The sequence below is a fragment of the Leucopleurus acutus genome (assembly GCF_964270905.1).
Source record: "Leucopleurus acutus genome assembly, chromosome: 17".
Taxonomy (NCBI): domain Eukaryota; kingdom Metazoa; phylum Chordata; class Mammalia; order Artiodactyla; family Delphinidae; genus Leucopleurus; species Leucopleurus acutus.
The window spans coordinates 76,611,044-76,636,693 of record NC_139159.1 but is presented as its reverse complement, the minus strand read 5'-3'; positions in this window follow the sequence as shown (position 1 = coordinate 76,636,693).

Here is a 25,650-nt window from a genome sequence, read left to right as displayed (position 1 = left end):
CAGAAGTCTTCCCAGAAGAAATGACCTTAAAGCTGAGACCTGAAAGACATTTAGCCAGATGAAGATGGGGATAAAGATGGTTTCAGCACACATGAAGCGCAAAGGTACATGCACGTGTCCTGGTGTGCAACATGACTGAGCTGGCTAGAGTGCAAAGTGCAAGGGAGCACGTGGGGAGGTATATGGCCGTTCTGCGACTCCTGGCCCAGATCTCAGGGACTGACTCTATTCTAAGCAATGAGGAGCCATGATCTGTTTGGGGCTAAGGGCAGTCATGATTAGATTTGCCTTTTAGAGGGTCCATTGTGTCTGTACGATGGAAAAGTAAATTAGACATGACAAGGAGTCAGAGTTTGGGATCCTTTAGCATGTAATTGAATAATTGCCTCCATAGAAGTGCATGAGATCACTTAGTAAGAGCGTGTGGGGAGGTAGAGGAGTGGAGAAGAGAACAGAAGAAAAGGGAAGAGAAAAAAGGAGAGAAGGGAGAGAAGAGGAGAGAGCTCACAACAAAACCCTAGAGATGATGATCAAATGCAGCCGGATCATGAGCTACAGACGGTGACTGACATCGGAAGAGTCAGAGAGATAGAAAGAGAAAAGCACAGTGTGGTTCAGGCAACCTAAAGGGAAATGATATTCCAATAATTGGGGACGCTGAGTACCTTTAGTAGAGTGATGAACGTACAAACCAGGCTACATTTCACTGAGGAGATAGCGGGAGCTGCCTCAATAGAGACCAGAAGCACAGCTAACTTTTGGGGAAGGCTGATGGTAAAGGAGAAGCGAGCTAGGGAAATAAAGAGGAGGACGGAGACATGGCTATCCGTCAGACAGCAAAACACACCCTAGGTGCCCATGTGGTCTTTGCATTTCTCCTTCCCGTCCTCCCAGAGAATTGCCCCACTGACCCCAGAACCCTGAGAGGTATCCTGGGCCCCTCCCTCTCACCCACTCCCACCACATTCAATCAGTGACCAAGTCCCAAAGCAGGAACATTAGACAAGGGTGGATGGAACAAGGGAAAATATTTTTAACTAGGGCTCGAATCTTGACCGTACCACTGACTATGTGGCCTTGGTCAACTGTTGACCCTGTCTGAGTCTCAGTCTCTATAAAATGAAGCTAAAGATGTTTATCTTAGGTACAAGAATTATTATAGCTGATAAATGGATGGCAGTAAGCCAACTGCGAGGCAGTTAATTGCATACTATTATTACTTTGCTTCCCACTTCTGTAATTTCTTCTTTCCAGCGCCACTGCTACCATGGATTTTGGACTCATCTTATCTCAGAGACGTCAAGTAATTTGTTCAAGGTCACACAGTCAGCAGGGAGTAGACCCAGAATTAAAAGGCAGTTCTGTCTACTCAAGATTCAGCCGGGTACCATTTTTCCCGGGGGGGTGCAGGTGGTGGCTGGCGCTAGGGTCAGAGCCATGACACTACACATCAGCATTCTGGCTGCTCTGAGGGCAGCGCATCTCCCTGCAGGGCTCTAAGAACTCACTGCTTTCCAACTTGTTTCTGGACTCTTTCCAAAAGAGATTGTGGAAATAAAAACACTGCGAATTCACAGCAGGTAGAATGTCAACTGTTTTCTTTCAGCTTCAAGAGCTTTACATTCTCCACTTTGCGTCTAATCATTATTAAAAGCAAACAAGTGTGTTGACCATTCTGTGTGCACTTTCTCAAGCGGCAAATGAATCTTGGTTATCCATCCCCTTTGCCATTACTGATGCAGCTGCCTGGGTGCCAGGAAAGAAATTGGGTTTTCTTCTTGTCAAAGTCGTGTTTGTTCACTTGCTTCTGACCTCTGCTACATCCTTCCCCACCGAGGCACAGATGCTCCCGCGCGCAGCAGCAGCTGAGGGGTGAGAAGGTGACGCCAGCCGGGAGACCGTCCTCCGTGTCTCAAGCTTGTCTTCAACTGAAGTTCATCCTCATCTATTCCAGGCTCTGCTTCAGTCACGGCACAGCCTCCTGTTCACAAGACCGGTTCACAGAGAGGGTTTCTGAAAGCCAAGCAAAGTAGGGGCGATATATTTGAGAATTTTGTCCCACCTGAAGTCATGTAGTTATGCTGAGATAGTGTTTTGAGCTTGAGTCTGTATATTTGTTGCTGGAATCCAAATGAAAAATTAAGCGAATGAGAGACCCCAGAAAGTCTTCCCCTTCCTCTTCCCCTCCCCCTCCTTCTCTTTCTCCTTCTCCTTTGTTATCTCCATCTTCTCCTTCATTTTTGCCATCATCAGGAAAAGCATACTTTTCTTATCTGTTCTAATTGATTCATTGTGTCTCTCCTTCCACTACACTCTAAGTTCCTTGAGGGTAGAGGGCAAAACTGTCTTATTCATCCATGTATTCCTTGCACAAATATTAGAAACTGAATGAATATTTGTTAAGTGAATTAACAGATGGGCTTTTGAAAGTCAATGAGATTAAGACAACTAGGATAACTGAATTAACCTTTGTAAGTTGGTTTTTGTGTCATGGCTGGGTTACATGCCTGTGAAGAGACAGCCTCTGTGTGATGTAAAGCAGGTAGACATTACAATCAGAATGCTCTTCTCTCAAATCTATCTCTTCCTTTACTGCTGTTCTGACTTGGGATAAATGGTCCATCTTCTTTTTTAAAATATGGGTCTGATGAGATGATTGCATAAAGTAGTCAGTTTCTGGCATGTAGTAGTTTTTCCATCAGTATGATTTCCTTTTGCCAGGTATAATGATGTTTCCCTTTAATTGGCAGTTATGCCCATCATCTCTTCTGCGGGTGCTGCCGGAAAGCTCAGGTCTGAAGCACGCTCTGGGCTTCTGTTTCTAAGGCTAGTCCGTTATTTTCTAGTGTGCATTTCTATCTTATTTGAATAGAATCATTGTAGCTGGAATGTTTACTCTAAGCAGCTTCACACCGCTTTGGAGGGCGCTCATTGTTTGGTATAATGTGTGTGAATGTAACTGCTCATCATTATTCATCCCTGCTTGCGCAATTTTAGTATTATACGATACAGCCAAAAGACAATGTTCCCATCATTTCATCACTTCGATGAAGGGAGGAATCAGCTGGGAATGGAAGCTCCTGGTACCGTTGGTTTCCCCTTTGCTATCAGCTGATGGGCAGCAGGCTTGGCAAAGTCCACAAGCTGAACCGGAAAACCTCTTGCAGCAAGAAACCTCCGATGGTAAGGCTACACCTTCAGCCAAGCCGGCCTTTGGTGGGATTCTCCCCCCAATGTTTTCCCAACCCTATTTCTCCTTGCCGCTGTTTACTATGCCAGCTCTAGCTCGGCTTTGCTCTTTGCGTCTTCCGCCCTATACGTGGCAATGGACTTTGGTTTTACATCTGGAGTAGAATTAATAGGAGGCAGTGCTCTTGCGTTGCTACCTGCCGGCAGCATCCTGACGTCCACAACAGACCATAAGATGAAGAGTTTCTGGACTTATCTTGGTGTCTGAGCATGCAACCATAAAGAGTGCTTTTTTCCTATTTAGTAGCACTTTTATTTAAAAGGCATATCTCTGTGCTACATTCAACCCAAGAAATCCAAGTTGGTAGCACTTCAGATAATTTTTTGGAGCAGGGCAGATTATAAATCACTTTACATACAAGGATAATAATAAAATGCCCCCCATTCCTAACAAATCTTTTTGTCTCTCCCTCCCTCCCTCTCTCCCTTCCTGTGTATTCACATAATGGGAGGAATTAAGTCATCATTTCTGATACAACAACATATTTATTTCCTTACAACTTTTCCTAGTAGGACACGGTTCCTCTTTAAGGTTGGAATCACACTGTCTTCTGCCCCATTTTAGAGAAGAGTCTTTGTCTTTTGATTCAACAGATCCTCATTATATGAGAAAAAGGCAAGGGATTAGGCTGCCCTGAAACCTCTAGGAGGTCATTGGGTCTATCCACTATGGTGACCTGGAGCCATTTTTTCTTTTTTTTAGAAATTTATTTATTTTAGTTGTTTACTTATTTTTGTTTGCGTTGGGTCTTCACTGTGGCACACAGGCTTTCTCTAGTTGTGGTGATCGGGGGCCACTCTTTGTTGCGGTGCGTGGACTTCTTATTGCGGTGGCTTCTCTTGTTTTGGAGCACGGGGTCTAGGCACGTAGTCTTCAGTAGCTGTGGCACGCAGGCTCAGTAGTTGTGGCTCGCGGGCTGTAGAGCGCAGGCTCAGTAGCTGTGGTACACGGGCTTAGTCGCTCCATGGCATGTGGGATCTTTCTGGACCAGGGCTCGAACCCGTGTCCCCGGCATTGGCAGGCAGATTCTCAACCACTGAGCCACCAGAGAAGTTCCCCGGAGTCATCTTTAATGGCTTCTGTCAAGTGACCTTGGCCAATTCACCTTACCTCTCTGACCTTCAGTTTTCATCTGATAAACAAGAGAAAATAGTACCTTCATTGTGGGTTCAAAGAGGATTAAACGAGATGATGTATATAAAACAGTGCAATGCCTGGATCACTAGTAATAAAAGGTTATTAGTACTTTTAGATTATTGAGACAACTTGTGTTTGGGTAACGGTGGCAAATTACATGTGAGTGGGGAGTAACCTGCTAATACACTATGGTGCAAGGTAAAGACTTGGATGGTTCAACTTTTTTAATGGATTTCCTTTTATTCAAAATCTAAGTGAGTATTCTCCACCTCCTTATTTTTCTCTCTTCCTCCCATTTATGTTACATAAAATGATACTTGATCTCACCATGCAAAAGACTGATTTCCCTACTGAGGCCAGTGTGGAGGGAAGACTGCCTGCTATGTAACGAGATCTGTGCCAGGCGCTCTCACCCGTGACATGGCATCTCTCCTGCTGTCTAGAATACTATATTGCATTGATTTTCTCATGTGTCTGATGTTCTCTCAAGTACTTTGAGTGTCTCAAGGTGTGGAAGCTATGGACCCTGTCCCATTAATTTCTGTATTTCCAGCACTTATTCTTATGCTCATTCAGGCCAGGGCTGTAGTCAGCTGAAATTTACCTATAGTTTTTTGGAGTTTGAGGTTTTTTGTTTATTTTAAATTTTTTTTAAATTTATTTTTCACATTGGAGTATATTTGATTTACAATGTTGTGTTAGTTTCAGATGTACAGCCAAGTAATTTACTTATACATATACGTGTATCTATTCTTTTTCAGATTCTTTTCCCATATAGGTTATTACAGAGTATTGAGTAGCGTTTCTTAGCTATACAGTAGGTCCTTGTTGATTATCTGTTTTATATATAGTAGTGTGTATGTGTTGTTTTTTAATGGGCAGCATCTATTCTGATTGGGCAGTGCCTGTATTTTACTAGTTTTTAAATATTTAAAACACTGCTATTGGTTAGGTATCCAGGAGGGTTGAATGAATATATTTTATCCTCATAGTACAAATGAAGTTAATATTATTACCTCAATTTGCAGATAAGGAAATTGAGCCTCAAAGAGGACATGCAATTCCACCTTCTTTCCGAGTATGGGAGGGAGTCAGGGTTAGAAATCTGTTTTGTTTATTCCCAAGTCAGAATGATTTCTCTATTTTGTGTTGCCTGCTATGAATCTTTAATTTCTTAAACAGTCTAGTATTGAATACTTGGAGCATTTCATAACTCAAGCCTTATTTTTGTTTTGTTTTGTTTTGTTTTTTTCCGGTACGCGGGCCTCTCACTGTTGTGGCCTCTCCCGTTGTGGAGCACAGGCTCCGGACGCGCGGGCTCAGCGGCCATGGCTCACGGGCCCAGCCGCTCCGCGGCATGTGAGATCTTCCTGGACTGGGGCATGAACCCATGTCCCCTGCATCGGCAGGCGGACTCTCAACCACTGCGCCACCAGGGAAGCCCTATGAATCTTTAATTTCTTAAACAGTCTGGTATTGAATACTTGGAGCATTTCATAACTCAAGCCTTATTTTTAAACTCTCCATCATCCAGGAAAGAAAAGCCAAATGGATCTGTTGTGTATAGAATCTATTTCACATCTTGCTTCCTGCCAGTCGGGCAGGAGCCAGACTTCAAAGGTGTGTTTAAGCAAAACACACCCTAATCCATCAAGTGGAAGGCGATCATCTACAGCTGGTAAATCACACGATCAATAATCCAAAGGAAATTAACCCTTGCCTCCTTTTAAAGTCCTGTGCTGAAAGATCTGCTTGTATCCACTATGAAATACACGGGCTGGAACTGTGAGAAAATAAATGCCTGTTTTGCAAGCCACTCAGTCTGTGGTATTGTCTTCTGTCAGGCCGAGCTGACCAATACACAGTGGAAACAACTTTTTCCAAGAGAAGCGGGGTTAAGTCAAGACCAAGAAAAGCACAGCTGACCTAGAACATAGGTATTGGCTAAAAGTGGCTGGTTATCAGATTACATATTTTATGCTCTACAGTAAATATTGTTTATCAGCTAATACTTACGGGGCCCCAATTAATGTACTTAATCCTATAAATAGAGAGGGCAAAAAATGTCTTTCAGAAAATGCCAGCTTTGATTGAAATTTTTGGTATGTTTATGAGCAGATCAATTCCCTTTAGTTCTCATCTTCTTTTTCTGTAAAATCACAGGCGTCGGTAAGAAGACCTTCAAAGTTTTATACATAGTTGGGACTTTTGGGAGGGCTGTTCTTTCTACGCGGGCCTCTCACTGTTGTGGCCTCTCCCGTTGCGGAGCACAGGCTCCGGACGCGCATGCTCAGCGGCCACGGCTCACGGGCCCAGCCGCTCCGCGGCATGTGGGATCCTCCCGGACAGGGGCACGAACCCGTGTTCCCTGCCTCGGCAGGCGGACTCTCAACCACTGTGCCACCAGGGAAGCCCTATATACTCAATCTTTACTGTTGAGAAGTATGAGGAAGTTTGAATCTCAACCTACCTGTCAATAAAGCAGGAAGGTCTGAAGATGATCCCAGCATCCGTATGCTTGAAAGTTTCTCAGGTTATTGCAATGTGTAGTCAGAGTTCTCACACATAGTCAAAATTCTCTACCTCCTGAGAAAACCATGCTCTTTTCAGCTGTGGGTTTTTGCATATGATCCCTCTCTGCTTGAAATGCCCTTCTCTCTGCTGTGTTCAAGGTTTTTTTTCCATGTTCCAAATTTCCTTTTGACACCGCCTAATTTAGGCAGTGGATCTCTCTTCCTGGCCCAGAGAACTGGTTCTTAGTTAAGATACTACAGCACTAGCCTCAGAGTTGGGTAGAAAACACGCTACATGCCTCTTCCATCTCCAGCCCCTGGCATGGAAGCACGCAGGCATCGAGTATTGGCAAATAAACGGCTACTTGACTTTAGATGAAATACTGAACTCTCCGAGTATGTTGACCCATCTAGAAAGAACTCTTCCAACTCTGACATCCAGGAATTCAACCTGAGTACATGTGCATATCCCAACATAAAAGCACATAGTGTGAAAAATTCAACTACATTTTTAGAAAATTGTTAAGTAAAATGCTGTTAAGGGACTTCTCTGGTGGTGCAGTGGTTAAGAATCCGCCTGCCAATGCAGGGGACACGGGTTCGAGCCCTGGTCCGGGAAGATCCCACATGCCGCGGAGCAACTAAGCCCGTGCACCACAACTACTGAGCCCGCGAGCCAAAACTACCGAAGCCCGTACACCTACAGCCCATGCTCCGCAACAAGAGAAGCCACCGCAATGAGAAGCCTGCGCACCGCAACGAAGAGTAGCCCCCGCTCACTGCAACTAGAGAAAGCCCGTGCGCAGCAACGAAGACCCAACGCAGCCATAAATAAATAAATAAGTAAATAAAAATGCTGTTAACATGCAAAAACAACAGAAGAAACTCAAATCTATTCGGGTGCTGGCAGCAAGGGGACAATGAAAGACACCTGCCTTTAGATGGGGTTCTCAGATTAAGACAAATAAAGCTGTCTTCTTCCAGACATGGACTCTCTCCCAACTGTTGGATGAAAGAGCCACAGGGCTTTTGCTGGTGTTGTGTTGTCTTCACATCGTTTGCCTCACATCTTCCTCACTAGCAGTAAAGAGCATTTACTGTCTGTAATTATTTAACTAGGCGTCTATTCTTGTCGACAAACTAAAAGTCAAGTCATTTATGATTCAAATATACTGTAGTTAATGGGATAAGCAGGAAATCAGGAACTCTACAGAGCCACTCAGTTACCATAATGAATTCTGCTGATTAAAAATCCCTATAACACAGCTGTTCATATCTTTTGTGTGTGTCTGCTCTGTGAACTGATCTTAAACTTTCTCCTTTGCCTTCCAGTGATAAAGGACATCTAGGGGGTATATATGTGGTGATACCAGGGTCATAAAATGTCAAATATCAGTGAGCACGTTGTCTGCACCTTTACCTCCTAGACTTTCACAAAGAAAAGAATTAGTTAAGGGCTTTTACCAAGGATTCCCCGTCCAGTGCTCATCTGAGCACACTGGTATTTATGGCAAGTTCTCCTCCCTCATCCTAAGAGGGTCACTAGCTCTCAGCTGTTCCCCAGACCTTCAGAGACAGAGCTGTCAGTCCTCCAACCCTGGTGTAAGCCCATGCTCTCTCCACACTCCCTTCTCTAACCACATTCTTTAACCACATCTTTTAACTACACTTGCCCTCCAACACTTCCTTTCTCTGGCATCTGTGGTCTCTGTTTTTCTACTAGTCCCTTTCTCGCTGTATGCAAAAATATATGTTTTCTTCCCCAACATATTTTCCAAATTTTGTTTTGTAAAATAAACAAAACCGCCTTCTCTTGATTATAGAATAGCTATGGAAAAATTGCAGAGACTTCCACTACACCATTCAAGGTAGAGCAGCATAGTCTGAAGTAACAACACAAAAATCTCCATGGCTGATCACAAAGTAATACGTGGTGATCCAGGAGCTACTCCAGGGCAGTTGTCCTCCATGATGGCTCAGCCTTCACATCCAATGCAACACATTCATCAGCTATCACCACTGCGGCAGAGGAAGCTGGAGAGTTAAACACTGGTAGTTAAACTTCCACCCAGAAGCGACTCGCAGCCTATTTCTGCTCTTGTTGCACTGGCCAAAGTGAGTTGCATGGTCTTGCCAAGGGGCAGGGACTACACTTTTCCCAGATGACCTGATGGCGGCGGGGGGTGGATTCCTGGGACTGAAGGTGCCTCGTATCCAAAAACCAGGATAGTCTCAAGCAAACCAGAATCATTAGTCACCCTGGGAAAAATGGGTATTGGTGAATAGTAGTCTGCCACACTCACTATGCAAGATGCCTAAACTGTCTGAGCCTCAGTGACCTTGTGTGACAAATGAAAATACTGCTGTCACAAGTTGGTAGTGATGGTTAAAAGATATCATGTTGATTTAGTCAGAATTCTCCAGAGAAGCAGAACCGGGAGAGTGAAAGAGAGAAGAGATGTGTCGGGGAGATTTTAAGGAACTGGCTCACACAATTGTGGGTCCTGACAAGTCCAAAATTGGCAGGGCAGGCTGGAATTTCTGGTAAGAGCACATGCTTTTGATATTGCAAGCTTGAGTTGGAAGGCAGAAGTCTTTCCTCAGTCTTTTCTCTTAAGGCCTTCAACTCATTGAATGAAGCCCACCTACTATAGGGAAGATAATCTGCTTTACTCAAAATCTTCCAATTTAAATGTTAATTACCTCTAAAAAATACATTCCCGGCAAATCTACACTGCTGTTTAATCAATCAACGTAGCCTAGCCAAGCTGACATATAAAATTAACCATCACACAGCATGCAATACTCCTACTGTAGTGCCAGCTTCTACTACGTGTCCAGTAAATGTTAGAGTTTTTTCTTGACTTTCTTTTCAAAGCTTTATGAATTTCTTTCAATATAGACAGATACTGAATTTTTAAAAAGAACTCAAAATCATCAGACAAAACTATTGTTGAATGATATTTCAGGATATAAAAATTTGCCTGGCTGACTACGGTTATTTGAGAGGACATTTGCTTGAACTGTATGATTGACATGTACATTTAACAAACTTTGATCAAACACCCACTATGTACTTAGAACTCTTCAGGGCACTAAGACTACAAATAAAAAGGCAGCCTACCATCATCAGAGATCCCAAGTCCAGCGAGGATGACTAGTAGAGAAATACAATTCAGTGGGGTGGGTCTTGTCAAAGCATAGGTATAAGACAACATGTAAATACTCTGGTGGGAGAAACAATGTCGGAGGCTCAGGAATAGCTGCTTGGATGTACGGCTTTTATGCTGACAGGCAGCCGATAGTTAAACAGCCGACTGAGCACAGACCATTGCAAGGCCATGAGGAGGAAGAAGGGAAGAACATTCCTAGCGTAGACTAGTAATGGTGAGACACGCACAGGGCCTGGAGAACAGAATGAACAGAACATTATCTTTCAAAATCACATTGGACCTTCTCTCCCACCTATTTAGGGGCCTCTAGGCTGTCCTCTGCCTGTAGGCTGCAGTTGAGTGTCTTAGCATGGCTGCCAGGTCCTTCACAAATGCAGTCCTCTGAACATTCCTGTAATGATCTCTGAGCTTTCCTGCACACCATTTACCTGCTGAGGACAGCATGCTAATTCTTCTTCCTGCAGTACTCAGCTCATCCTCTAAACAATTATTTTCCCCTCTGAGCCACAGCATGACCCCACACAAATTTCTATGGTGGCACGTAATACTTTGTAATGTAATTATTTATGTATGTTGATGTCTTTGCCCCATCGAATGAGGGCTCTTTTAGGGAAGGAGTCATGTTTTATGTACTGCTGCATCATAGGGTCTAGACCTGTGGCCAGCATTTACTGGAAACTCAGTATATGCTGATGGAATTAATAAATTACAAATGAAATCCAGGAGCTAAATGCATAGCTATTGCTGATTAGATGCAAATGTATTGCAGGTTAAATTAAATATCTGTGACTATTTTAGAATTAGTATTTTTCATGACATCAGTGTCAAAACTGGTAATGATTCTGAAAAAGACAAATGTGTTGAAATATTTATCTTGAGGTTCTAAAGAAAATCGTGTTTTCTAATTATGCAAATCCAGAATGTTGAGTCCCAAACAGTAGACCATTGCCTTTCAGATTAGTGACAAGGATGAAAATCAAACTTAGCTATAGTTTAAAAGCACTTGAAAATAGATCTCAAATAAATACAGCTATAGCACGAGCTGGGAAGGACCAAGAAATATTCTTTTTAAAAATAAATATTCCTTTATTTCTGGAACAAAATTTATTCTTTAAATTAAAACAAAAATTCTTGAGCAGATTTGCTACAAGTTTGCCTTCTTCTCCTTCTGCTTCTCTTTCTCCTTCTTCTTCCTCTTCCAAAAAGCAACTTTTGGTTATTAATTTTCTTTATACTTTTTGTTTATTCCTCAGATTAATTTTTGCTCATATCTTTACCATTTTCTTCCTCTGCATCCTTTAGATTTTGTCTTTCTCTAGCATTTTTTTTCCTATGGAAGTATACCATGCATACAGAAAAGTGCATAAATTATTAAGGCAAGGTGGATGAATTTTCAAAAAATGAAGATATGCTAATAACCACAACAAACATAGATCAGGAAACAGAACCAGACCATCACCAGCCCCAGAAATAGCCCTTGTACCTCCTCTCAAGCACTCTTTTTCCTCCTCTATAAAAGTAACCACCATCTTGACTTCTTGCAACACAAGTTAGTTCTGCCTATTTTTGTAAAATATGTTGGTAGAATCATAAAGACCACGTTCCTTGGGCTTCCCTGGTGGCGCAGTGGTTGAGAGTCCACCTGCCGATGCAGGGGACATGGGTTCGTGCCCCGGTCCTCGAAGATCCCACGTGCCGCGGAGCGGCTGGGCCCGTGAGCCATGGCTGCTGAGCCTGCGCGTCTGGAGCCCCTGCTCCGCAACGGGAGAGGCCACAGCAGTGAGAGGCCTGCATACCGCAAAAAAAAAAAAAAAAAAAATATATATATATATAAATATATATATTATATACATATATAATTATATAAATATAATAAATATAATATATAATAATAATAATATATATATATATATAATTATCTAATTATCTAATTATTATATATATTATATAATTATATATATATTATTATTAATATATTATTATAATATTATTATAATATTATATTATATATTATATATATTATATATATGTATATTATATATATTATATATAATATATATATTATATAATATATATAATATTATAATATTATTATAATATTATTAATTATATAATATATATTATTATATAATTATATAATTATTATATATATAATTATATATATAATATATATTATATATATATTAATATATATATAATATAATAATAATATATAATAATAAAATAAATATAAATATAATAAAATATATATATATAATATATATATAATATATTATATTATATATATATATTATATATATAATATATATATATTTCTTTTTTTTTTTTTTTCAGGCTCCCCTGGTGGTGCAGTGGTTAAGAATCCGCCTGCCAATGCAGGAGACACGAATTGGAGACCCCGGTCCGGGAAAACCCCACATGCTGCAGAGCAACTAAGCCCATGCACCACAACTACTGAGCCTGCACTCTAGAGTCCGTGAGCCACAACTACTGAGCCTGCGTGCCACAACTACTGAAGCCCACGTGCCTAGATCCCATGCTCTGCAGCAAGAGAAACCACTGCAATGAGAAGCCCACGCACTGCAATGAAGAGTAGCCCCCACTCGCCGCAATTAGAGAAAGCCCACGCGCAGCAACAAAGACCCAATGCAGCCAAAAATAAATAAATATTAATTTAAAAAATATTTTTTTTCATCACTGATTTTGGAGTAAATTGTTGTCAGAGAATGTGCTATCAAATTATTGTCCAGGGACTGGTACCATTGTCAGCAGGTAAGAGTTAGAAATGTAAGTTAAAAAGCTGCACCTCAGGTCTACTGAATCAGAATCTCTAGGGATTGAGGCCAGATATCTTGTGTTTTAGCAAGTTAAGTAGATGATTTTTTTTCACAATAAACGTTGAGAAACACTGGTGTATATAATATTGATTATTTGAATTTCTTAAGACTATAAGACTCCTTTTGTGACTTAGTATATGGTCAACTTTTGGAGAGACATGTGTACATTAAAAATAAAACCTGTTAGTTTCTATTTGTTGGGTATAAAATTTTACATTACATTAATTTTATTGTTCACATAGTTTACATACTTTCCAGCTCTTCAGTGTTCTTGACCTGTTTCTTTATGGAAGCATTAAAAAATCATGGTTCTTCAAATGTAAAATAGATAGCTAGTGGGAAGCAGCCGCATAGCACAGGGAGATCAGCTCCGTGCTTTATGACCACCTAGAGGGGTGGGATAGGGAGGGTGGGAGGGAGACGCAAGAGGGAGGGGATATGGGGATATATGTGTACATATAGCTGATTCACTTTGTTATACAACAGAAGCTAACACACTATTGTAAAGCAATTATACTCCAATAAAGATGTAAAAAAAAATCATGGTTCTTTATTTGTTCTTGCTATATTTTTAATTCATTTAAGCAATGTTAATTGATGTCCACTATGTGTCAAATACTGGTCTTGTAATTTTCAGTATTAAGGAGTGAACATCTTCACTCTTATTGACGCTATTTGCTTTAAATTCAACTTTAAAAATAGTGGTATGCCTATGTCTACATCCCATTGCTTAGAATATGGACACAGTTTTTTACCTATAGTTCTAACTTGTCTCTAGTTTTATTTTAGATGTGTCTCTCGTGATCAATATGAATTAGATCAGGCAGTCAGGCAGGAAGAATGCCCCTTTATTCAGGGAAGGCTCAGCCCTTTTGTTCTATTCAGACCTTTAACTGATTGGATGAGGCCTACCCACATTAAGGAGAGCAACCTCCTTTACTCAGTATATTAATTTAAATGTTAAACATCCAAAACTATCCCCACAGAAACACCGGAGTAATATTTGATCAAATATATGTGCACCCCATGGTCCAGCCAAGTTGACATAAAATTAACCACCACAGTTAGACATCTAACAATAGGGCTCCAAACTTTATAAAGCAAAAGATGGTAATACTAAAGTTAAAAAATATACCTATCTATAATGATAGCTGGAGATGTTATCGCCCTTTTCTCTGTATTTTGTACAATAAGTAGATAAGGGTCTCAGTATACTCATCCAGGGAATTTTCCACTTCTGATAAGGTATTATACTTTTCAGTGCTAGATTTTCCATTTGGCTCTTTTCTATAATGTTCATTTTCCTGCTAAGATTCCCCACCCATTCACTCACATGTTCACCCTTTCCATGAACATAACGTCAATGGCTGTTTCAGTATTCTTGTCTGTTAATTCCATCGTCTGAATTATCTCAGAACTCTTTCTATTGACTACTTTATGTTTTGATTCTGGGTCACATTTTCCCACTTCTTGACATTTGTAGTATATATTTTTAACTGTATATTTGACCTTGTGATTACATCATCCAGGTGTCTAATCCATGTGGATTATGTTCCAACAAGGATATTTGTATATGAGAATCAGAAAGTTTCAAATGTTTGCTCAAACCCTCATAACAAAGATATCCCAGAGACCAACTTCACCCTCAAATCTATTTACTTTTTCACCCAAGCAATGACCCTTAAGGACATCAATATACTGGAAGTTGTTAACATATGCCTTATGCTGTTGTTGTAAAGATACACACTGATGACATATATGTCCCCAAATGGTTGTCAAAATGATTTTTCTCAAATATTCTCTTTCAGTAGGTCTTCTAGGCAAAGACAGAAAGACCAGGAAAGACTAGGAAACTTAGAAAGACTCATTACCAGAAAGACTTTCCCCAAAGAGAGTAGAAAAATGCCACAGTGAAGAGTCCCATTTCCTGAGAAAGTTGATTCCAGTCCCGTATCTCCATTGGCACCCAGAACAAAGACCAGGCATCTCATTCTCCTTAGTTTGCACTTGAATTTCCTTTGTTGTAATAATTGGAATAACATGACCTCACGAGGTTATTTTAAGGATTAAATGAAATAAATTGTGTCAGTTTTGGGGTTCGTGGGTTCAAGGTATATACTTGATAAACATTTATTGAATCCGAATATTAAGGCTGTTACTGTTAAGATATTGAAAGAAGCAAAAATTCAGATTTTGGGTTTAAATTGTGATGTGGTACATTTCTGAGTCTCTGTTTGCTCATTTGTAAAATGGGGATAGTGTTAACCACCGCATGGGGAAATAGCACAGATGAGCTGAAGTGATCACGCAAAATGACCAGTCCAGTGCTGGCTATAAAGTTAATTAATACTAGATCTTTTTAATTAACATTAATTTTTTAAATATGCGTTTACACAGATGCATTATGTTCTCATTTTCTGAAGATTTAGGGCAGAAAAGCACTGCTCCATTTAATCCATCTCCTCTCGCCCACACACACACACTCCCTTCTTTCCAACAGTTTTCCTTTTTTCTCTATTTTCTTTCTGCTTTAGGCTCAAATGGATTAACTACTTCTGAGCATTAGAGACTGAGATGAATCCTCCAGTAGAAAATCTCATTACGGATGGTCCGGAGCCAGGCAGATTAGAATGCTTACTGTTCCAGCGCTAGGATGCGTTTAGAGGTGAGAAAGGTAAAAACATTTCTTTCTTAAGTGGACGATTTCCCAGAAGGTAATAGGAAAGGAGTCTAAATCAGGGTTAAAAAGAAAAAGAATACATTATCTGTTTGATGTTTACCCCTTGGAAGGTCATATAAGTTAAGAAGAAAGTAACATCTTTGAGGGGGTTCACATTTAAAATCAGTTATGAACAAAATCTGATGGTATTGAGTGTTTGCATTAGATAAGCTCCCCAAAGCCTAATTCTCAAAGATCTTACATTTCCATTAGTTTTCCTTTCTACCATTCTACCAATGTAACAAAAAGAGTGCTGGGCAGCTGCTTATTAACTTTGCAACCTTGAGCAATTCACAGAAACGATGTCTAGGCATCCTACTGTTTATTTGTAAAGTGAGAGAGTTAATCCTTCTCTTCTCTTCCTACTGTTCCCATCCTGTTTCGGGTCCTCAATACTGCTTCTCAAGGCAATCTCAAAAACTATCCTTCCTGTAGAGTATTACCCTTTCCGGTCAACTCTTCACATCGCTCCTGGAATTATTTTTTGGCAAATGAAAATGTGACTTTTTTTGCAAAACTTTGATCTTTGACTAGGGCAGAGGTCTCCTTCAACTGCCACCTCTCTGCCAGCACTTGTCATTATAAATAGGGTCATGTGGTATTTAAGACTAAAATTTGCATTAGTTGCTCTGTCAGTTAAGTGCTCATGCAATACCCCTGGGTGCTGTGATACTTCCTAGTCTTCCTCTAAGTTATATTGAGGGCAAGTGACTCATTCCAGCTAATGAACGTCTGCTGCCAAGGTTGTTAAGAAGCAGCGTACTTCCTCCTCTCTTGCTTCGATGACCTGGAAGACTGTGAGATTCTGTTGACAAAAGTACAAAAAGGAAGAGAGATGTTCTACCCATATTGGACTTGGTAGGAGTGAGAAAAGAGCTGTCATTAGGTTATACCATTGAGCATTGGGGGCCTCTTTGTTTTCACAGCACAGCACAGCATAGCCTGACTAATAAAGTTGCTAACATTTAAAAAGTCACAGAAAATCTTGATTCTGAGCTTTAATGAAAAGCTAGAAAATCTCTGACACTGGGTTTGAACACCCAGACGGCAGCAATTTGCTGCCCCTTGTGCCCACTGGGACTTGTGCTCTCATCCACTTTGTCTTTTCCCTTCTCCTCTTATTTTCATTATCTGTCCAGCTATTGTTCTATGTATTTGAGTTTGTAACCCCTGGCTACAGTTCAAGATACAGTTCAAACCCTCAAGTGTGGCATAATGCATCTTTCATGATTTGGGCTTATTTGTCCCTGCGACCATAAAATCCAGCGCCAAATGCACCCCCGATATTGAATAATTTGAAGTTGCTCAAAGGTTTCATTGCATTCCATGCCTCTGCTATTTGGAATATTCTGGTCCCTTTGCCAGGAGTATCCTTCCTGAATTGTTCATTTTTCAATACCTAGTTCCTATTTTACCTTTTTGGGAAATCTCTCCAATGCCAGTCTTGTATTTCTCCCTAAAGATTTCTCCATTCTAACACTTAATCTTTTGTTCTGTCTTATTTATCTTTGAATTCTCAAATCCCAGTACAGTGCCTGACACAGTGGAGGGGCACACTCCATGCTAATGGGGAAGCTGTTGAAGTATAGGGTTTATTTTTCAAATCTCAAAGCAACCTGTTCACGTGTTAACAATTCAAATAACACAGAAAAACTCATGGTGGAATGAATATTCCCCCCTTTTCACTTTAAGAGCCACTACTCAGAAACAGCCTCTTTTTCATACAATTTCCGCTTTTATTTACTCTATTGTTGGCCTCCATTACCCTAAGTACAATGTTAGAAACTGTATTTCTTTTTTCGGTACGCGGACCTCTCACTGTTGTGGCCTCTCCTGTTGCGGAGCACAGGCTCCAGACGCGCAGGCTCAGCGGCCATGGCTCACGGGCCCACCTGCTCCGCGGCACGTGGGATCTTCCCGGCCCGGGGCACGAACCCGTGTCCCCTGCATCGGCAGGCGGACTCTCAACCACTGCACCACCAGGGAAGCCTGGAACTGTATTTCTTGCTTTACTGTTCTCCTTCCTCCTCCCTATCCTCTTCTCAGCATTTGATGGTGCTATTCCTGTGCTTTACATTCTGTCAGTTGCCTTTATAACTCTAAGAAAAAGCTCAAATTCCTTTTTGTTTCTGTTCCTTTGATAGTGTCTCTTAAAGCTAGCTTCTCCTTTCCTTTCCTCCCCTTCTCCCTCCCCCCTCCCCCATAGCCTCATTCTGCAGACTACACTTTATGCTGACAAGGATGTTCGTATGTATATTACATTTTCACCCTAATCAGGTCTTCCCTGATTGATTTATTCATTCAGCTCAATTCCTTTGTTCTTAAAGCAACACCAGGTGCCCACCCCAAACATTCTTACTTATGTCTCCCCACCCCCAATACACATCTCCTTCCCAGCCAACCCATTGCTCACCTGTCCTTCAAAAGCAAAGAAAAACCTTTTTCTGCTGTAAAAGCTTCCAGCCAGATCTGTTTTGTCCTCCTTTCTCTACTATTTCCTAAATTATCATGAAAGTACATCATGAAAGCTGAGAGCTGAGTCAGGGACTGTCCCAGGCACTCTGTGTAGGAAAAGAAATATAGTTTTGCAAGCTAGGGAAATCAGGAGTCAAAATTTTTCTTTGTAGACACAGATTAGACTTAATGGGCTGAATTAGTAAATCTAGAAATGGACCTGTTTTAGAGCCAGGTCTATCATTTTTTAACCATGTGGTATTTTTGAAGCATAATTCTGCAGTCCTTACAATTCAGAGCTGTCAGTCTCCCTGAGGAAGCAGCCAGGGTAAGGGAGGAATGCATAATCATAAGCACTTTAATGTTTGCAGTGTAAATAGCCCAGCATTGGTAGGTTGGAGTCTTGCGTTCCTGATCCAGAACTAGCAATTGTTGACTGGACAACATCAAACAAGTGGGCTTAATGTCTTTCTGAACTTCTTCAATACTTGAGAAGTTTGGATGAAATTACTTTCAAGGTCATTTCAAACCTTAGTCTCCAATAATATCACTCCCCTGGTAAAGATGTTGTGGTCTCCTTATTCATTTCTGCTATCAGAGTCACCTGTGGTACCCATCTATGAAGGGACTCTTTGGTGACTTTCTTAATGAATATCTGTCTTTTAATCTACCTGGCATTTATTCTCTCTCCTTCTAGTAATCTAATTCTGATTTTCCATGGAGGCATACCCTATACATCTGCACGTGTGACCTTGATGGAGTTGACCACAACCTCTAACTCTAGGTGAGCATGTAACTCAGCCTTGGCTAATCACCATATTCCGATACCCTGGCCACCAGACTCAACTCAGGATGGGCATGGACCAATCAGTGTGACTCACACTACTTTTTAGGCGCTCTTGAGAAGAGACCTCTTGGAATGGAACCAATACTGAGACTACAGAGCTGAGAGATGATTAAAAACCATATCCTCATGTCATCTGTCTTAATTTGACTTCTCTTGAAAGCAGAGCCTGAGATGAGAACTTGGGTTAGGGTAGTTTGGAATGTTCTTCCAGGAAGAAGTGAGGAAATAGGGAGAATGAAAAGGAAGAAAAGGAAAAGCCCATTTAAGGGTGTGTTTTCATGTTTCAGCACTATGCCCAACAGAGCTCAAGTCTGCATACTCTCTGACCCAGGCCTTCTCTGACGCTGCAGGAACCTTCTTAGCCTGAAGGCAAGTGCAGTCCAGAAGTGTGGGCAGGATCCTGTAGCTGAATCCTTCAGCCTCCTTACCCTTCAGTGGACGAATCTGAGGGGCGTGATCATGTCCCAGCAGACTTGACAAATAGAGATGGGTCTCTGGATTTAGACATAGATGGGGGGATCACATACTTGAAGGTGAGAATTGAAAATATGTGATGGGTGAGACCACCCAGGGATAGACGGCAAGGTGAACACACAAAGACATAAATAAACAGATGTATTAGAAGTTCTTTGAAGTCATTAAATGATAGTTAATGTGCTTGGGGGAAAGCAATCCAAATTAGATGTTTACGATAATAGACTCTAAGAAATGAGGTCTTGTTCTTTGAAGATTTCATCCCAATGAACTACAGGTCAAAGTGGTCCCCAGAACAGAGATAAAACAAAGCAGGGAATGACACTGCAATTTCTCCCATATTATGGGCTATGCACTTTGTAGCTGGACCTTAGTGAGAGCATTATAGAGCAGAAGGATGCAAAGAGAGAAAGGACGTGCTCAGAGTACTTATGCTGGGCTAGGCATCACACACACCATGTGCCACTTTATCTTGGGGCCACCCTAGGAGGTAGGTGCTGTTGTCATATCCCTTTTATAGGGAAAGGGGCAAGTGACAGAAGCCAAGATTCTGCCTGATGCTAAAGTCTTCACATCTCTACTATGATGATTATGCTGTGTAGTCTTTTTTGTGGATATCCTACACTTTCTTGTAGAACAATAATTTGTACACGTTTTATCCTCCATGCATGCTGCTGGTGGCAGATTCCAAACGTATTTTCTAATTATGAATTATGCAACCTAGCATAGTACATTGTGAGTGAAATTTGCTTAATAATTGTCTATGAAGAAGGGAAGTTCTATTGAATAAATGTTGGCTAGATCATAGATTGAGCCCTCACGATTGTAATAAGTTGGACTGTTGTTGAGCATTATCTATTCCCCTCATCCACTCACTGTGGTTAGAGTATATTTCCTACCCATTAATGTTGGGTTTGGCCATGTGACCTATTTTGACTCTGGGATGTTAATAGACATGAAACAAACAAAGGCTTGAAATGTCCTTGTATGGTTGGGCTTCTCCTCTTGCACCTTTACCATTACCATTAGAGAAACCTGTCCCAGGAAACCTGCTGGTCCCAAACAAGTGGGAGACGTGTGGAGGACAGTTGCTCCAACTGACCCGTGACCTGCAGGTTGAAGCAGGGCTACCACAACTACCTGCATAGGTGTGAATGTGTGAATGAGCACTTACCATTTCATGCCCCTGAGTTCTGAGGTAGTTTGTTATGCAGTAGTAGCTGACTGGTGCAATTATTTTCAGTATAATTATATTCACTGATAATCCTGATGTGTTCATTATTTCAACTAATATTTAGTTAGCAGTTACTGTAGTGGGCCCTAGAAATAAACTTATGAATACGATAGGCACAGTCCTGTTGTTGTGGCCTAGTAGGGGAAAGAAGTATTTCAATAAAGTATTATAAAAACATATTGTTAGAACTGTGACGAGGAATCATAAGAGGGTATGGACACCATAGCAAGGACACCATCCTATTGTGGGTTTATGGTTAAGAGAGATTTCTGGGAGATGCAAAATCTCATCTGAACCTGAGGAGAAAATGATATTAATGTTAGTCAGGCAAGGGGAACACTTGGGAAGGAGAGTTATGGGAAGAAAGGACGTCACAGAGAGAAAGAAAGGAGAGCATGTGAAATGTCCCAAGAGAAAGAGAGAACAAAGTCTACCAAGGAATATGAAAGCTTTTTGATAAAATGAGGGCAAAAGAAGCCATTGGAAAGGGTTAGGATCAAGAGATGACTGAGCTTATATCATATAAGCACTTGTAAGTCTTGTTAAGAAGTTTGGACTCCATTCTAAGATAACTAGAGGATAAGGAATTGTTGTATTAAACTTTTAAAAAACCCAAGTACTTTTCTTCTTCCAAAATTATAAATAACTTAGTTTATGCAAATAACACATTTTGAAAATTTTAGGGCAAAATAAAAATTTTAAAGATCTCTTCCAACACCAACACACCCACTCTAGTGATGAAGCACTAGAGCATTTCTAATTAACCAAGAGCTCATCTGATGTTCCTGATCAGCACACTCAGAGGGCCGTGTGGATAATTTAATGTTAGGATTGAACATGTGCTTTCCTCCACTCTTCATTGCTTGCTTAAGACGTTGCTATGGGTAACCAATATCTGTTCCAGAAATTGATGTTAGTGCTTACAGAAAGGTGGGCAAAGAAGAAGAGAATCTTCTGTCACAACCCATAATTTCTCCATGACCTATCCTCTTGGAATCTTCCCAGATCCCAATCACCCCCTGAGCTTCTCCCCATGGAGACTGTAAACTCCACAATGGCAAGGACTTTAACTCTTATCCATTCATTGAATCCCCAGTACACAGTAGGAACTCAATATATACTTGATGAATACATGAATAAATGAATGACTGATTGGCTGGCTCATATAAATCACAGTTAGCAGATCCAGGTTAGCTTCTTCTACTAGACTGTGAGTTTCCTGGGGTCATAAAGCAGATCTTATTCTTCTGTCTGCCTTAAGTACCTATCACAGTGCCTCACAGGTAACAGACATGTAGCAGACACTAATGTCTTGTTGAATGAATGAATGTAATGAATTGCAAGTACAGCATCTGCTAACCAGAAATAAGTTGGAGTCCAAAGAATTAAGTATCAACACAGAAACATATTAGTTTAAAGAAAGTGGGTTGAATAGCTGAAGCAGAGATTGAAAGATGTGGGGAAAAAATAAGTAACCAAAAAGAGAGAGAGAGTGAGAAAGAGAGGAACAGCATGCCTTAGCTCATTCTGTACTACCTGCCTGGGATATTTTCAGCCTTCTAATGCCCTCAGTCTGCCTGTCTGGATGTTTCTTCCTCAGTCATTAAGACTCAACCGAGATACATCACTGTGATATTTTAATTCCTATAATGATGAAGATGATAATAATTATCTAGACCAAAGTATCTTTTATTTTTCCTTGAAAGGCATATAAACAGAAGGTAGGTGTGGACAGAAAATAAGCATTTCCCACTTGATATTTTTGCTATTATTGAGACAAGCCTTCTGACTTTCAGGTGAAGAAGACCTGGTCTGGTGACCATGACATTCCCCTGTGGTTTTGTAGAAATATTGGGTTCCACCCATTCTCCACACTGCCCAACTGGGAGCTCTTTCAGAAAACACAGCTAGGTTGTGCAACATTTCATCTGGGAACTGACAAGGAACAGAAAGCCTCACTACTGCTCCTGGGAAGTCCTGACCAACCTAGTGAAGCCCCAGAATTCACACTCTCATCCTGGACCATGTTGCCTCTAGCTGAGGATGTGGGGATGCCACTAGCTGAGCTTCAGATTTGATGCCTCATCTCCATCCTGGTAACGTGATAAGGAGGAAACAAAAGTGGTCCGTGCGGAGAGATTTCTATGTCAGAGCTGATTGGGGAAGGTCTCCCAGGTGCTTTGTGGGATGTCTTTCACAATGTGAACGTTGCTGATGAGGAAGTGTCTCTGGTTTTATTTGTAGTGTGAACTAAGTGTTTACTTGTCTTTTTAAATTCGAATAACAGACATTGCCTCACCCTAGTACCTCTCCACCCACCTTCCATTCATTCTGGAAACACTCATCTGGGGAGTGTAGGTCTGTTCTGGGCTCTCCAGTCCCGATGAGGTGTTCTGAACATCTCTCAAATTGGAGACCCCAAATCCCTGAGAACAGACCTGGTGATGAGAAACCAATATCTTTCCTTCCTTGAATCCACCCCAAACACTTAATGAGGGATAACTCTGGGCACAGAACTGTGCGAGATGTACAAAAAAGGAGAAGGCAGGATGGAAAATATTAGTCAAATACATACACATGGGGGGCTTCCCTGGTGGCGCAGTGGTTGAAAGTCCACCTGCCGATGCAGGGGACACGGGTTCGTGCCCCGGTCCGGGAAGATCCCACGTGCCGCGGAGCGGCTGGGCCCACGAGCCATGGCCGCTGAGCCTGCGCGTCCGGATCCTGTGCTCCGCAACGGGAGAGGCCACAACAGTGAACGGCCCGCGTATCGAAAACAAACAAACAAACAAACAAAAGACAAATAATGGAATGGACGTGAGTTCCCAGCGTAATAGTTCAATGCAAGGCGGGAGAATGAGTAGAAATGAAAGAGTCTGGAGGCAAGGGATACTTCAAAGTATCCAAGGCAATGAGAAGCAGCTAAAGTTTTATTCTAAGATAATGGAAAGCCATTTTAAATGCATTAATATAATATAGCAAGATTTCCAGGGCCCTGAGCTAGTAAGCCTGTACTGGTAATGATTAGATCATGGCTCTACAAGTTAAGCTCCTCACTAATGGGAGGGGCCAGGCCGAGGTCTGACTCTAACCTGTCCATAAACCCCACCCCAGAAGCTTCCGAGGAGCCCTCTCACCCCTCAGAACACAAAGCTGGAGTCAGGCTCCAAGGGTTCAATTCCTGGCTCCATTCCTTACTAACTGTGTGACCTTGGGCAAATTACTTAACCTCTCTGTGCCTCTCTGTCCTCATCTGTAAAATGAGGATGATAATGATAGGATCTCACATGGTGACATGAGGGTTTCATAAGTTATTATATAGGCTCATAGCAATGCCTGGCACATGGTAAGAGCTATTTGAGTGTTGGCTCTCAGTATTCCTATGATTACATCGGATTTTCAGGGCCAGTAGAGAAGACAAACTCACAGAAGGAACTTGTCTTCAATTTAGAGCTGAGGAGACATGATCTCACTTAGAAAAATAAATAAATACATGTGCTCAGGTTGAAGACACACCATGGAAACAGTTACACAAAGACGATGTATGACTGGGTTTAAAGAGGGGACAGTGCAGGGCAAAGAGACCAGCCCCATGTGATCAGCAGGCAGAGAATGGGGACTTTGGGTAAGGGGTGAATTTTGGGGGGTCTCTCAATTTGCGTCAGTTCATCTGCAAACTTGCGGCTTCTCAACCAGCTAAGCTGTGGATGTTTTTTGACAAAGGCACCAGTTGAATTGCTCTGCAGGTTCACCTGTTTTGCATCTCATCACTCTGTAGGCTTTTGTCACGGGGAGGAGGCCCTGTGGCTGCCCTTCTGGAGCACAGGTGGAGTGTGCAGGCTTGGGAGTCATCCAGCTGTCCTTCCTTGAGCCTTGGTTTTCCCATCTGTAAAGTGGAGTAACACTGTTCATCCTGTGAGGATAAAACAAAGGGATGCATATAATGTGCCTCGTGCATAATAGGTGGTCAGTGTATGTCTTTTCTCTTTCCTTTCTGTAGCTCATTGGAAAGTCTCACTCAAGGAAATAGCTGAAGGGGCGTCTTCTTTAGTCTATAGAAGCTTCAACTAAGTCACACTACCCCTGTTAACACGGCTGGGACAGACTCCAGAGCCATTAGGAAGATTAATTCATTCAAAAGCATTTATTGATCACCTACTATGCAATAACTTCTTCATATATATATATATATATATATATATATATAATATTTATATATATAGTTCCTGCATCAGTCTTACTAGATAAATGCTATTATTATCTCCATTTTGGTTGAGAAAACTGAGGCTCAGAAAAAAAGAGTAAATTTGCCTGAGATTGGAATTTAGATGTGTCTGATTCCAAAGAGCTAGCTTTAGATTAACCACCCGTTAGCTTTCATACATTGCAGCACAGGGCTATTTGTAACTTTTGTAATTACCTCCAGCAGTGCCTGACCTTCTCAGGAAGTTGGTTTCTCTCCTGTATCATGTCCACTGTTAAGGTATGAAGTTTAGTGACTCGTGGAAAAAGAAGGACACCACCTCGAACAAAGTCGGGGGAGAAGATGCTTAGGACTTAGGAGAAGTCCCCCACTCACCCCAACACACACAGAAGGGTGAGTAAAGTTGTCAGGTGTCAGAAAGAAAATCACTGCACATCCAGTTAAATTGTATCTGCTGACCCTAAGGAGGCTAGGGATACAAGAGGGAAGCCTCTGGTATCAGGGCATTCAGAGGAGAGTCAGGGAAGGGTTCGTCTATATCCCAGGGCTCAGCATTCCTCATTTCTTTGAACTTAGTCCAGGATGGCCATACCAGGAGATAAAACACAGAGAGGTTGAAGGGAAAGCAAGATTCAGAAGTCTTGGGACCCACTGGTCCATTTGAACTTTGGGACAAGACTCCTCATAGGATATCCCCACACCAGCACCAGGGGCAGGTGGGCAGGATGGCAAGGGCTGAGTGACAGATTCAGGAAGGGCTGGGAGAGGGTTAGAGAGCTCACCCCCGAGGGCTTAGTCTGCTGCATCT